Consider the following 15982-nt stretch of genomic DNA (forward strand, 5'->3'; position numbering starts at 1 on the left):
CCGGGGTCTGGGATCGATTCCCGCATCAGGCTCCCCACAGGAAGCCTGCTTCTCCCCCTGCCTATATCTCTGTCTTTCTCTCTCTCTGTGTCTCTCATGAATAAATAAACAAAACTTTTTTTTAAAAAAGAATATTTTCAAAGTAGATTGTGATAGGTTAGAGATGTATATACTGTAATCTCTTCAGCAATCCATAAAAAAACACCAGAAAGAGACAAAACTAAAAAATCAATAGAGGAAATGAAATAAACTGTGGGGGGGGGAAAATCACTTGCTACTCCTCAAAGAAGACAAAAAGGAAGAAACAGAGGAACAAAGAAAAGAGAGAACAAATAGAAAACTAAAATAGCAATGCAGTAGACTTAAATATATCAATAATTTCATTAAATGTTAATACACTCATTAAAAGGAGAGATTGTCAGACAGGATACAAAAAGCAAGATCCAACTAGATGTTTTGTAAGAAATTCATTTTAAACATAAGATCTGTGGAGTACTTTTTACTCAGTTACTAAGGAAGAGGTGTTTAAGTCCCATAATTCTGATTGAGGATTTGTCTACTTTTCTCTTTAAAACTTCTGACTAGGACAAAGACTGGTTCAAAGTAAAAGTATGACAAAAGACTTACCATGAAAACACCAAGCATAAGAAAGTCGGTGTGGCTTTATTAATATCAGAAAAAGTGGAGATCAAAATTGAGGGCTAGCAAACATAAAGAGAAATACGTCCTGATCATAAGGTCAGTTCATCAAGAAAACCTAATAGCCACATTCACAATCTTGCATGTGAGTGACCTAATAATAAAGCTCTCAAACATATGATACAAAGTTTAAAGCATTAAAGAGAAAAGTAAATAAATCTTTAAAAACATAAATTCCACCTCCCCCAATAAAAGGGACATCTGGGTAGCTCAGAGGTTGAGCATCTGCCTTTGCTCAGGGCATGATCCCAGGGTCTGGAATCAAGTCCCACATCAGGCTTTTTGCTGGGAGCCTGCTTCTCCCTCTGTCTATGTCTCTGCCTCTCTCTGTGTCTCTCATGAATAAATAAATAAAATCTTTTAAATAAATAAATATATATACATAAATCCCGTCTCTACATTTGTATATACTTTAAGTTTTAAAAACACTTGAAACAACATTTTGAAAATAAATACACTGCTTCTTAAAACATAGTATGGCCAACAGTGAAAGTATATAAATAGTTCTTGTTTATCATTTAAGACATATATTACATTGCATTGAACTTGTTATACAACCTATTTCTAAATGGTCACGTGAAGAAACAAACAGGCAAGATGATCATAAAATTTTGTAAAAGGGAGTGGAATTTTCGAGTTTCTTTTCCTTTTCTAGCCCTTTCATTCTCTGGCTCTGTATTTTAAAACATACTGAAACTTCTGATGTTTAATAAAGTATCTTGCTTCAATATGAATACACATTAACAAAAGTACTTTTGATGATTTCAGAACCTAAACATAGTACAGAGCTTTCCTCTTCTTTGAAAGCATGAACAGGCAGTACAAAGAAAAGGAAATACAAGTGGCTCCTAAATATGAAAAGATGCTCAACATCACTCACCGTAAAATAAACGCAAAATAAAATTACAATCAACTCAGTAAAGATAAAAAAGATGGATACATCGTGTTATCAAGGATGTGAGAACCAGCACCCTCAACATATTGTTTATGGAAATACAAGTTAATGCAATTTCTAAAGAGGGCAACTTGGCATACTGGCCAAAATTTCAAATGTTTTGCAATTTCAAGGAATTTATTCTACAGTAGTAATATTTGCATTTTTGTGTAGAAAAATAAGTTTATAATAGCAAAAAATCATATATAATCTGACTAAATAAATTATGAAATATCCATACAGGATAATACTGAATTCATTAAGATAAATGTGAGAATTCTATGTGTATCTATATGGAAAAATCTCCAAAATATACAAGTAAGAGATATAATTAAAGTGCAGAATATTTGTGCAAAAACCATATGCCTATAAATATATCTCATAGTATATAAGAGAAAATGCTAATTGGCTGCCTGTAGGAAATAGAATAGAAATACTGGGAAACTAGGAGACTAAGGGCCAGGGATGGCAAAGAAATTCAGCTTCTCTATCTTTGTTTTTGTAGCTTTTGAATTCTATACCATGTTCCTATGTTACTTATCCAAATGTATAATAATGTTCTTTAAAATAAGAAGCTTTTGTATATACTGTAAAATGTCAGTGATGAAGAACTATACTGTAGAGAGACATAGGAATTGGAGGACACCATAGGACCCAAGGAAGAGTTACGGGAACTGAAAAGGCCTTTAGTGTGTGTGGGAGGGGCACTGAGAACAGAGACTCTATAAAGGAAGAAAAAAATGGAGGGATCATGAATATAAGAAATGAGTGTATCCTACCAGGAATGAGGACTCACAAGCAGCTCTATAAAAAAAAAGAATTGGTCCATAAACCAGTTTTCTCCTGCCTCTGTCCTAGTCAGACAAACTAAACCAAGGCCTTGAGAGACTAAGCCAACCCAACAGGGGAAGAATATATCCAGGACAGTTAGATCATCACTGGATCCAATTACTATAAAAGGGCAATAACCAAATATTGCTCTATTTAATCTTTTATGTCAAATATAATAAATTCTTTTATTTATTTTTAAAACACGATGGTGGATATTACTTTCCTTTTTGGCACTTAGGAAAGAGGGTCCTCAGAGTCCTGGGGAAAGAATCAAAAATTAAATATAACAACCCTATGGATTAGGCACTATTCTTGTATACTAATTTATTGCCCCCATTTTTTTTCTTTTTTTTTAAGTTTATATCTAAATTCCAGTTAGTTAACACACAGTGCAATATTACTTTCAAGTGTACAACATAGTGATTCAACACTTACGTACAATTCCCAATGCTCATCACAACAAGTGCTCTCCTTAATCCCTATCACCTATTTAACAACCCCACCTCAACTCCCCTCTGGTAACCAGCAGTCTGTTCTCTAGAGTTAAGAGTCTGTTTCTTTGTTTGTCTCTCTCTCTTTTTTTTCCCCTTTGCTAATTTGATTTATTTCTTAAATTCCACATATATGTGAAACCATATGGTATTTGTCTTTCTCTGACGGACTTATTTCCCTAAGCATAATACTCTCTAGTACCATCCATGTCATTGCCCTGAATAGCCAAAGGAACCTTGAAAAAGAAAAACATGGGTGCCTGGGTGGCTCAGTCAGTTAAGTGCCTGCCTTCGGTATGGGTCATGATCCCCTGGGTTCGAGTCCCACATCAGGCTCCCTGATCAGCTCAGAAGCCTGCTTCTCCCTCTGTCTCTACCTTCCTCTCTCTTTGTCTCTCATGAATAAATAAATAAAATCTTTAAAAAAAAAAAAGAAAGAAAAACAAAGCTTGAGCCATCATAATTCTGGATTTAAATTATATTACAAAGCTGTACTGATCAAACAGTATGGTACTAGCACAAAAATGGATACGTAGATCAATGGAACAAAATAAAAAAACAGATATGAACCCACAACTATATGGTCAACTTATCTTTGACATAGCAGGAAAAAATATGCAGTGGGGGAAAAAAGCAGTCTCTTCAATAAATGGTGTCAGAAAAACTGGACAGCAAATGCAAAAGGATGAAACTGGACCACTTTCTTAACACCAAACACAAAAATAAATTCAAAATAGATGAAAAACCTAAATGTGAGACCTGAAACCATAAAAATCCTAGAGGAGAACACAGGCAGTAACCTCTTTGACATTGGCTATAGCAATTTCTTTCAGGGTATGTCTCCTGAGGCAAAGGAAACAAAAGCAAAAATAAAATTTTGGGACTTCATCATAATAAAAAGGTGAAGGAAACAATCAACAAAACTAAAAGCAACCTATGGAATGGGAGAAGATATTTGTAAATGACATATCAGATAAAGGGTTAGTATCCAAAATCAATAAAGACTCTATAAAACATAACACCCAAAAAATGAATAATCCAGTGAAGAAATGAGCAGAAGACATGAATACACACTTTTCCAAAAAAGACATACAAATGGCTAACAGACATATGAAAAGATGCTCAACATCATTCATCATCAGGGAAATACAAATCAAAACCATAATGAGGTATCACTTCACACCTGTCAAATGGCTACAATCAACAGCATAAAGAAACAGATGCTGATGAGGATGTGGGGAATGGGGAACTCTCCTGCACTATTGGTGGGAAGGCAAACTGGCGCAGCCACTCAAAAACAGTATGGAGTTTCCTCAAAAAGTTAAAAAATAAAACTACCCAATGATCCAGCAAATGTACTACTAGGTATTTACTCAAAGAATAAAAAAAATGAATTCAAAGGCATACCTGCACCGACACTTATAGCAGCAGCATTGACAATAGCCAAATTATGGAAATAGCCCAAGTGTCCATCAACTGATGAATGGATAAAGAAGATGTATATATGGAATGCCCTGGTGGTTCAGTGGTTTGGCATCTGTCTTTGGCTCAGGGCATGATCTCAGATCCCAGGATCGAGTCCCACACTGGGCTCCCTTCAGGGAGCCTGCTTCTCCCTCTGCCTATGTCTCGCCACTCTCTGGGGGTCTCTCATAAATAAATCTTTTAAAAAAAAGATGTATATATATTAAATGAACTATTATTCAACTATAAAAAAGACTATTTAAAAAAAAGAATATTACCTCCATTTTAGAGAGGAGGAAAGTAAGGCTATGGTAGTGACATAACTGGTCCAAATAATAGTTAGTAAAGTAATAGAGGCTGGCTTTAAACTTGGGCATTTTGAAAGTAGAGGGTTTTTTTGTTTTAAGATTTTATTAATTTATTCATGAGAGACAGAGAGAGAGGCAGATACATAGGCAGAGGGAGAAGCAGGCTCCCCATAGGTAGCCCAATTGGCTAATTGGCTAAATATACCGTGTATCTTCCACATGCTGGCTTAGGCATAAATATCTTCATTCAATGCAAAAACCTAGTTGTCATCCTATAGTACTCTATCTTTTTCATCCTCTTTATTCAACTACTAAACTTCTCAGTTTAACTCCTAACTCTCAAATCCAACACTTAGTATAGCCAATAACACTTTCCCTTATATCAGGAGCTCATAAACTCTCATTTATGACATTTAGTAGTTATGGGAATCTCAAAGACAGTAAACAAACAGGTCTTATTTTCAGGTGTAGATTCAATGGAATGGAATAACCGATTAGAATAACTTGATCAAAGCAAAAGTTACCTAAACGTGGAAAAGTTGCAAAACACATAATCAAAATGTATGATTTGTCTCTGCTCTCAAGAAGTTAGCTATGCTGCAATTGTAAATATGCATCATGGTCTCTCCACCTTCCTCTGATCTCTATCACAGCCAAACTAAGAGTCACTTTAAACCAGTTATTATAAAAAAATAAAAAATAAAAAAAATAAATCAGTTATTATTAGTAACATCAACTTCTAAAAACTTCAACATATTATAATTATCACTATTTTCACTTGTCATATATATTCTTTATAATTTCCCTGTAGGATATTTTATCTTATAGATATGTCATTTCACAGAATTTTCACAATGTGAATTTTAATCTCTTTTTTAAGATTATTTATTTATTTATTCATGAGAGAGACAGAGAGAGAGAGGCAGAGACACAGGCAGAGGGAGAAGCAGGCTCCATGCAGGGAGCCCGATGTGGGACTCAATCCCGGGTCTCCAGGATCACGCCCTGGGCTGAAGGCGGCGCTAAACCACTGAGCCACCAGGGCTGCCCTAATCTCTTTTTACAAGAGCCCTAGAATGAGATTTACAAAATTCACTTGCCCATTTACAAAAACTATGCAACTGATCAGGTGAAGGATTTTAAAATTACAAATTTTTCACTTTATTTAGAATATATAATATATCCAAGCAAATATTCAACAGTCTTTCTCTATTGATGTAATTTTTATTCCTGTCTTTCAAATAGGCACAGTTTTCTCAGCTCTACAATTTCTGTCTTTTGATCTACTCAAAACTCTTCCTGCCTTTTTTTTAATTGAAGTGTAATTAGCATACAACGTTATATTAGTTTGGGGTATATAACATATTTGATTTGATAATTCTATACATTATTCAGTGCTTACCACAATAAGTGCAGTCACCATCTGTCGTTGTACAATGTTATTATAATATTATTGAATATATCCCCTATGTTGTACTTTTCATCTCTGTGACTTACTTATTTTGTAACTGGAAGTCTGTATCTTAGTCTTCTTTACCTATTTTACCAATTCCTTCCACTCTCTCCCCATTTTCTAAAAGCATTTTTCCATATTTTTGTTGTATGGTATATTGTCTAAATAATACATTTCAAAATACTTCTATTTTGCTAACAAAAAATTCTGGAGGTTTATATAGTATTCTTACTGAAAATGTACAAATTCTGGTCTTTGTCAGACTTATAATATTATGAGGCAGAATGGTAGTGGTAGCTTTTACACTTGTGATTTTATTATAAAAGTTGGCCCTTACAGAGCTCTTATATTCAATTTCCAGAACAATTTTATTAATATCATATACATGTTATTGTGTTATTAAATAGAAATGCAAAAGCAAATAAGTTAATTTATTACTGTTATGACAGTATTTACTGAAATGCAGATCTGCACAGCTATTGCCCAGATGAAATGGAAAAATCAAATATGCTATACAAATACCTTTTTGCTGAATTGCAACTCCAAATGAGAATTACAATAAGCAGCTAAATAAACACATAGGTATGGAAGCCTGAATAATGTGCTTAAATCAGAAAAAGCATCAAATTTCTGTGAAAACAAAGCACTTTGTTCAGCATATCTTAGCTGCAGTTACAACTCAAGAGATAACCTTCCTGTTTGTGAAATGTGAGATATACTATCATCCTTCCACACCCTTCATTTCAATAACAATAACCACTAGTAACATTGTTTTTTATGATAAAGGTCAGCAACCTGTCAATAACAAGTAAAATTTTTTTATTTTTTACTGTCTCAAGAGACACTGGTAACCTAAGAGAATTCATCATTGTTGTAAAAAAGGGGGGGCGGTCCTCATTAAAGTAGTCTTTACATAAACAGATAATATTATCTCTAGAAAGTGAAATGAGCATTGCTCTGTTCCCAAAGCTATAATTTCATTATGCTCTCACTAGACATGAATAGGTCACTATTACAAGATATATTCTATTCTATGGACAAATAATTTACCATAGAAATTTAGTTTTCTTATTTGTTCCATACAAAATTCAAAGAAACATCCAAATTATATTTAAAAAATAATTTGGGCAGCCCCGGTGGCTCAGTGGTTTAACGCCACCTTCAGCCCAGGGCATAATCCTGGAGACCAAGATGGAGTCCCACGTCCGGTTCCCTGCATGGGGCCTGCTTCTCCCTCTGCCCATCTCTCTCTCTCTCTTTTTCTCTCTCTCTTTCTCTCTCTCTCTCTCTCTCTCTCTGTGTGTGTGTGTGTGTGTGTGTGTGTGTGTGTGTGTCTCATGGATAAGTAAATAAAATCTCTAAAAAATAATAGTAATAATTTAATCCCCCTTTCTTTGATTCTATGTGAAGTAGGTTAAAATTAATATTTAAGAAAATATTCTGGGATCCCTGGGTGGCGCAGCGGTTTGGCGCCTGCCTTTGGCCCGGGGCGCGATCCTGGAGACCCGGGATCGAATCCCACGTCGGGCTCCCGGTGCATGGAGCCTGCTTCTCCCTCTGCCTATGTCTCTGCTTCTCTCTCTCTCACTGTGTGCCTATCATAAATAAATAAAATTTAAAAAAAAAAAGAAAATATTCTATCTCTAAAACCAACATATTCATTTTAACTCACTGTTTGCAACTGAGATAATTTATATGTAATATAGAAGCAGACATGTTAAGTGATACTAATTCTTCAAATACTTAGGCAAAAACAGATGAGTATCTGGGCAATGATCAACATATATTTCTTCTAGTTCTGTATTTCTGAAGGACAACTCTGAATGTTTGTAGGGCTTCCCTGCTCCACATTACATCTTCACTATGGTTTCTCTTAGGAAAGCTTTTGTCTGTAAATAACAAAATCTGACACCCTCAATTAGCAAGAACTAATTGAGGGTGGGTACTTCTCTCACATGAAGAAAGGTGTCCAATACAATTAAATCAGTAGCTCAACAATGTCATTCCTAATGATTACTATACTCAGTTTTTCCCTCATTTCACAAGGGGCTAGTAGAGCTCAAGATAACACTTTTGCATTAAAAGGTAGTGCCAGCTACATCTTTTTTTTAAAATCATGACTTTCTAGAAGACCTCATAAATTTTCTTACATCTCTTTTGCTAGAACTGTGTCACAGCCATTCTCAGTTGCAAGGAAATCTAGAAATTTTTGTATTTTTCAAGTCCTTCTGATGAAGTTTTGGAATTATAAGTGAGGTCCAGATCCAACAACCAAGAAAGAATTCTTGAGATGTCTTTGGTGCAAAATGGTGGTTTTATTAAAGCACAGGGGCACAGGGCAGGACCCCTGGGCCTGTGAGGGGTGGCTGATTATATACCTGGCAGTTGGGAGGCATCTGGGGATAGCATACTGTCTAAGGAATTTTGGAAGCAAGGTTTCCAGGACCTTGAAAGGGCTAGCTATGGTTGGGAAAAAGTCACTTATTACCATCTAATAAAACCTGAGTCATGAGACCATACAGATGTATATCTGTGGGCTATGTGCTTGGAGGATGATTGCCAAAATGTATCCTGGGGGTTTAGAGATAAAGGGAAATTTCTAAAAGAATTTTTATATGTTAAAGTAGGCTTATAGGCTACTGGGGGTTGGGCTAAGATTGCCTTTTGCCCTTAGCAAAGTATGAACATCAAGGCAGATGAGTCCATAGAAGAATGCCCCTCTGCCTGTTTCAAGGACTTGTCAACGTGCTGCCCCAGGCTCATGCTTTATCCTCAGCTAGTCCTCTGTTCCCCCATCACTTCCATTGGGGATTGTAAGAGAGAACGAAGTTAGGATAGCCATTGAACAGGTTCTAGAACAGTCCATTCTTTCAACTAGTCAACAGTCCAGTCCATATATGTCTGAGTATATGTGTATACATATATATACATTACACATATATATTTTACACGTAACACATTCACTACCTCCCTAAGGGAGATAATCCCAAAGTCTCATCTAGTTACAAAATCTAGCGCTGAATCTAGGATCTCTGAGGTAGAGCAATCTTTCATCACAGTTGAGTGTACATCATTGTGAACCACTGACTACACACTGAAAGACAAGTTATCTGTTCCCAACATACTCAATACACAATGATGGAGAAAGAACAGAGTAATTGCAACAAAAACTCATTCAAACACAGCAAGAATAAGAAAGATAGGGTGGTCAACTGTCCATAACACACAGCAATCCCTACATGAACATACTTTAATTTCTTTGGTTATCCTATCTGGCAGCCCCTGATTCAGTTATTCTCCTTTGGGTATTTTCATATTTTCTGGTTCCACCCTTTGAGAAGATGTCCCTTGTCCATTATCCTCCTCAGCTATATAAAAGATTGGCACTGGCAAGTGTAGCCTTCCTGCATTCTGTACAGCTTGTATCTCTACTACTAGTATACACATAATACTGCTATTATGTGGAAATTATGAAATTCACATACTTTTATTTGTTAGCCTATCTGTGGTTTAAAATACAGACTGTGATATTATGAAATCTTGTCAGCACATGAAGTCATTATTGTAGCTATCATGGAGAGTCTCATTTCTGGTATAGGTGTCAGAATTCATTATGAAAGCTACAGATAATAATCAAATGGTTATGTATCCTGTGTTAACTCTAGACACAAAAGTAGCACCAGAGATTCGAAAGGTAATGAACTGCCTGAATTGGAGTACTTGAGAGTCAGCTAATAAAGCTGGCTGGTGAAAGCTGGTAGGTTCTCTAGGGAACCTGACCTGGATTGAGGATGACGTACAGTCTGAAACAGGTTTATGGTAATTAACTCTACGTACTCAAAACTGCCTTCAAACTTTAGAATTCCTGTAGGTGAAGAAGAAGAAGAAGAAGAAGAAGAAGAAGAAGAAGAAGAAGACGAAGAAGAAGAAGAAAAAGAAGAAGGAGAAAGAAGAAGAAGAAGAAGAAGAAGAAGAAGAAGAAGAAGAAGAAGAAGAAGAAGAATGAAGAGGAAGAAGAAGAAAAAGAAGAAGGAAGAAGAAAAAGAAGAAGGAAGAAGAAGAAGAAGAAGAAGAAGAAGAAGAAGAAGAAGAAGGACATCACAGTATCTTTTCTTCTGCTCAGAAATTTCATTCTTAACCCACACCAGTATTTGCCTAATAGCTACATTATCCCAACCAAGTAAGTAAAAACTGAAGAAAAGAAAAATATTCCAACCAACAAAAGAAAAGGTATTGTTTAGAAGATACCAGCTAAAAGATCTCTTTTTTGGTATTATACCAATTTGAATTTGGAAAACTTGAAAAGACCTCAAGCTTTAGTCTGACTCATAAAGGAATCAGAATAGGAAAAAAAAATTTATCTATGTTTGCAGGAAGTCACCAGTCTCCAGAGCAGATCCAAATCCAAATCAAACTTCTGTAGACACCAGCAGATTATTTAAATCCTGCCTGTGATCAAATTCTATACACCTGAGTATTTTTAAATTATAACTATATCTAATATTCAACATGAGGATATAAGATAAATTTTACCAATCTCTACAATATATTGTTAAGAAAAATAAAAATATATTAAGTACTCAAATCAACTATAACTTTACACTTCAGAAAATCTATGTTCAATGTTCTTGAGACATTATTACAAAGATTAAATGTTTATACTAACTCAGAAGCTTCTTTTAAAAATGCTGACCAATACAATGTTGAGTTTAGGAAAACATAATAAGATGAAAGGAACTCTGATCACAGTAAAGAATGCTAGAATATCTTCTTTAAAAAAAATATAAAACTCTAAAGAGGCAAGCTTTTTTAAGAATCAAATAAAGTAATCAAATTTTCATCTATAATATAGTAAAATGTGTTTATCAGTAAAATCAGATAGCATGCTTAAAATATATCTATATACAGCAATTATCATGCACTACAGCTGTAACAAAACACTTAGAAGTATACAAATTAAATACAGCTATAAAATTAAAATTAGCAATAATAACAGCAAGAAAAAAATAATATTAGACAGAAGAAAAGACTCTAACCACTTTGTCCTCCTGGTGTGAAATCCACGAAAGCAAGTTAGAAAGGACAGAAAAGACAAAACAAAACAAAAAAAATAATTAATTCCATTCTTAAAACAAGTAAGAGTTTTTAAGAGTTTGTTAGTGAAATAAAAATTCTGAAAAAGTCTAAGTTACATTTTGACTGAAATATAAACATTTTAAAAGGAAAAATCCTTCCATACATTTCAAGCATGAGCATGCCATATACTCAAATATATAAAGATATAAACAGAATGGTTTCTATAAAAGCAATTAAATATACAAACATCAGAAAAATGAGAATATTCTTTCCACAAATAAAGTCCCAATTAAACACTCACTTAACTCAAAGACAGAAACTGAAAAATATTAAAGAAGAGCTTTTAAATACAGATAAAAGAAAACACATCAGCACTATTTATCTTTAATTTCATCATACACTGTCAAAAGTAGACAAAATTTTATATGAATTATGCATATTGCTTCTAAAAGTTATTTCTGTCCCATTAATTTAGAAGCCTTCCAAACTTTATAACTAAAAAGAAAAAAATTAATTAAAAAAAAAACATTAAAGATAAAATGATACTGGTTACAGCTGATAATTTTGGGTCATGGTTTCCCATTATAAATGTGGAAAATAAAATGGCAAGATGCCTGATGTGGTCAAGAGAACATATTTAGATATCCTATAGTTTTAAAATGTTGCATTTCTCTTTACTTAAATATAAAATAATGATAACAGTAAAAGTAATAATGTAATAACAATGATCTATTATAAGAACTTGTACAAATTAAAATCATGAGTTTTGAAGTATTACTGCTTCTCTGAAATATGGGTGGCTGTATGTGTACTTGTGGCTAAGAGGAAGGACTTTGCAATCAGACAGACCTATCTTAAAATTCCACCTTTTTAAAAAATAACATTTCTGACTGTACATCTTGTGTTATTTTCTAAAGCTCTCTAAGTCTTTATCTGAAAAATAGGAATTAACATTTACTTTATAGGATTTCTGAAATAAAATAGCATAAAAAGCTCTCAATAGAGTACCTGGCATAGAGTTCTGTATCTAATATTTTAATCTCCTAAAACATAGGATATTGCATAGAAGGGACAGGACTGCATTCTTTACATTCCTGTGCTCTTGACTGCTTCATTTATTACAAATGGTAAAACTAAAAATCATATGAAAAGCTATTGTACATAGCCCAAGACATCTACTGCTAATCATATAGTTCAACAAAAATCATTTATGGAGCACTCAATACATATGTACCAGCACACTAGATTTCTGGGACATAAAAATTAAGTAAGACAGTTTCTGCCATCAAAGAACTAAATGTTTTAGAGCGGAAAAAAATTACTGCAGAATAGAGAAACTTCTAAAAGTAGGAAAACAACAAATCACCATAGAAACACAAATGATTGAAGAGATAAAAGGACTTCAAGAAAAAAGGTTAAGAGAAAGTTTCTAACAAGTAATCAGTCTTTAAAGAATAAAGAAGGGATCCCTGGGTGGCGCAGCGGTTTAGCGCCTGCCTTTGGCCCAGGGCGCGATCCTGGAGACCCTGGATCGAATCCCACGTCGGGCTCCCAGTGCATGGAGCCTGCTTCTCCCTCTGCCTATGTCTCTGCCTCTCTCTCTCTCTCTCTCTGTGACTACCATAAATAAATAAAAATTTTTAAAAAAAGTTTAAAGAATAAAGAAGAGAATGTCAAGCAAGACAAGTAAGGAGGAATATTTTATGCAAAGAAGAACATGAAATATGCAAAAAAGCACAAAACTGGTATATTTGGAATACAAGTATTGGGGAATAACTAGATTATAACTGATATGTTTGAACTAAAGCCTCCATGGTTAACTATGTTAATATCTGCCTAGACTTAGAAGCATAACACTTTAACAAAAATTAACTCACTTTGCAGAAATTTCAAAAATGAAATAAAATGAAACTATAACTAATGAATTTGCTAGTTAATGCCTCTGGGCAGATAAGTTAAATTTTAGCTATAATATATACGTGAAAAACTTAGCTATAAAACATTATGAAATACTACTGCCATCATATCTTTATTATCTTTCAACAAGAATAAAAAATAAAAAACCTATTATATGATTTATAAATAAGGTATAATATTATTAGCTACTATTACTGAATCTTCACCTATGCTATAAAGTGCACACTGATTAGGAGACAAATCTGGAAACTGAGAAACAATTAAGAAGATACCAAATATGGGGCACCTTTGTGGCTCAGTCAATTAAGCATCTGCCTTGGGCTCAGGTCATGATCCCAGAGTCCTGGAATGGAACCCAGCATAGGGCTTCCTTCTCAGTGGGGAGCCTGGTTCTCCTGCTCCTCCCCCTGCTCATGCTCTCTCTCACTCTCAAATAAATAAAATCTTAAAAAAGAGAGAGAGAAAAGATATTGAAATGTTTTGGGTAAGAAACAAAGGTGAGAGCAGTGTGAACTACAGTAGTAGCAAGAGAAATGGAGAGAAGTAGACAGATTTAAGAGATCCGGAGAAGGAAGTAAGGCTCTTAGCACTTGATACTTAATAATTAATAATTGAATAAGGAAGAGGAAGAAGTAGTTCCTCTACTGTGAGTCTGGCTTGGTCAACTGGAAGAGAAAGAAGAAACACATGAGAAACACATTCAGAAAATAATGAATTCAGGTATATACCATGTGAATTTGAGATGCCAATTAATACATCCCAACAAAGATTTTTCAGTAAGAACTATATGGATGGACTTGGAGCTCAAAAGAATAATCTGGCTAGTGAAATCCTATCTGGGGATGCCTGGGTGGCTCAGCTGTTGAGCATCTGCCTTTGGCTCAGGGTGTGATTCAGGGGTCCTGGGATCAAGTCCCACATTGGGCTTCCTGCATGGAGCCTGCTTCTCCCTCTGCCTATGTCTCTGCTTCTCTTTCTGTGTGTGTCTCTCATGAATAAATAAATAAAGTCTTTAAAAAATATAAAAATAAATAAATAAAATCTTTAAAAAAATCCTATCTGAAAAAAAAGAAAAATCCTATCTGTAAATTATCAGAATGTATACAGTATTTGGAGCTACAGAAGTGCATAAAATCCCCCCAGGAAATTGTTCAAAGGAACAGGAAGAATGAGAACAATGATCCTAACCAAAATGGTCCTTTTCTTTGAACTAGTAAGCCTTCCAAAGAAAAGAAATACAAAATGGATTTTAATTTCTAAACAGATTTTAGTAATACAATTAAGTCAGAAGTTTCACTCTATTTGTCAAAAGTGATATTAATCTCATTAATAAACAGGAATTAAGTTGCATGAAAATCAAAGGTAGTGCATAAATATATTACCAAGGATCTTAAAACAAGACTGATGAAATATAAAAATTATATACTGAAATATGAAATATAGATATATAGAATATAAAAAATAACTTTGCGTGGAGAAATATTTTTATTTTAAGCAAATGGATAATTTGAATTTTAAAATGTTCTTTGGGGGCACCTGGGGGCTACTTGGTTAAGCGTCCAACTCTTTTTTTTTTTTTAAGATTTTACTTATTTATTTGACAGAGAGAGTACAAACAGGGAGAGCAGCAGAGGGAGAGGGAGAAGCAGGCTCCTTGCTGAGCAGGGAGCCCGATGTGGGGCTTGATCCCAAAAACCTTGGGATCATGACCTGAGCTGAAGGCAAACACTTTAACTGACTGAGCCATCCAGATGCCCCAGTGTCCAACTCTTGATTTCAACTCAAGTCATGATCTCAGGGTGGTAAGACTGAGCCCCATGTCAAGCTCCATGATGAGTGTAGAGCCTGCTTAAGATTCTCTCTTTCCCTCTCCCTTATCCCCTAGCCTCCCTCTTTCTCCCTCTCAGATAAATAAATAAATAGTTATTTAAAAGTGAATTTAATTGATCAATAAATTACTTCAGGTTATAATTACCAGACTTGAAAACTCTAATAATTTAGAGTATGTCCAAAAGTATTTATTAAAAGTTTAATAGTGGGGATCCCTGGGTGGCTCAGTGGTTTGGCGCCTGCCTTTGGCTCAGGGTGTGATCCTGAAGTCCTGGGATCGAGTCCCGCGTCAGGCTCCTTTGCATGGAGCCTGTTTCTCCCTCTGCCTCTCTCTCTCTCTCTCTCTGTCTCTCATGAATAAATAAATAAAATACTTTTTAAAAAGTTTAATAGTACAAATACATATATTTCAAACTTCTTTTAAAAAGCTATTAAAAATGTATTTTATCTTCTAAAATAATTTTATACTCACCTTTTTTTCTCATAATCAACTCTCCCTATGACCACCCTTACTATCATCACTTCTGCAAATAACCAATCACACTGCCTCTCCTGAAGGTCAGTTTAAATATTGATCTACCTTCTCATTATCACTTCTATCATTGATTCTATTCACTTTCCTGTCTAATATTTCCTCTTGATAGTTATGGCACTATTTCTAATTAAATATGGTAGTTTCATCTGCCAATGACTATTCTTTGTATAACTTTCCATTTTTAGTTCCCTAGTCAGGAGAACGAATGTCAGTTTCCCTCAGACTTCTCTAGATATTTAATCATGGGGCGCATGGGTTGCTCAGTTGGTTCAGCAACAGACTCTTGACTTCCACCCAGGTCATGATCTCAGAGTCATGACACTGAACCCTGCATTGGGCTTTGCATCAGCACTGCAGCTGCTTGAGATTTTTCCCCCCTCCCTCTGCTTCCCCCTTTCTTCCTCACCCTGTTCACCTGCTCACTACACATACACACCCATCTCT

The 15982-nt window shown here is 34.8% G+C and overlaps 1 protein-coding gene across 27 annotated transcripts in view; it reads right to left on the minus strand.

Annotated features, from left to right (window-relative positions):
- Positions 1 to 15982, minus strand: part of RIMS2 (regulating synaptic membrane exocytosis 2) — a 589976-nt gene that overhangs the window by 448253 nt on the left and 125741 nt on the right. The gene's annotated exons all lie outside the window — the stretch shown is intronic.

The sequence above is a fragment of the Vulpes vulpes genome, chromosome 13, assembly GCF_048418805.1.
Source record: "Vulpes vulpes isolate BD-2025 chromosome 13, VulVul3, whole genome shotgun sequence".
NCBI lineage: Eukaryota > Metazoa > Chordata > Mammalia > Carnivora > Canidae > Vulpes > Vulpes vulpes.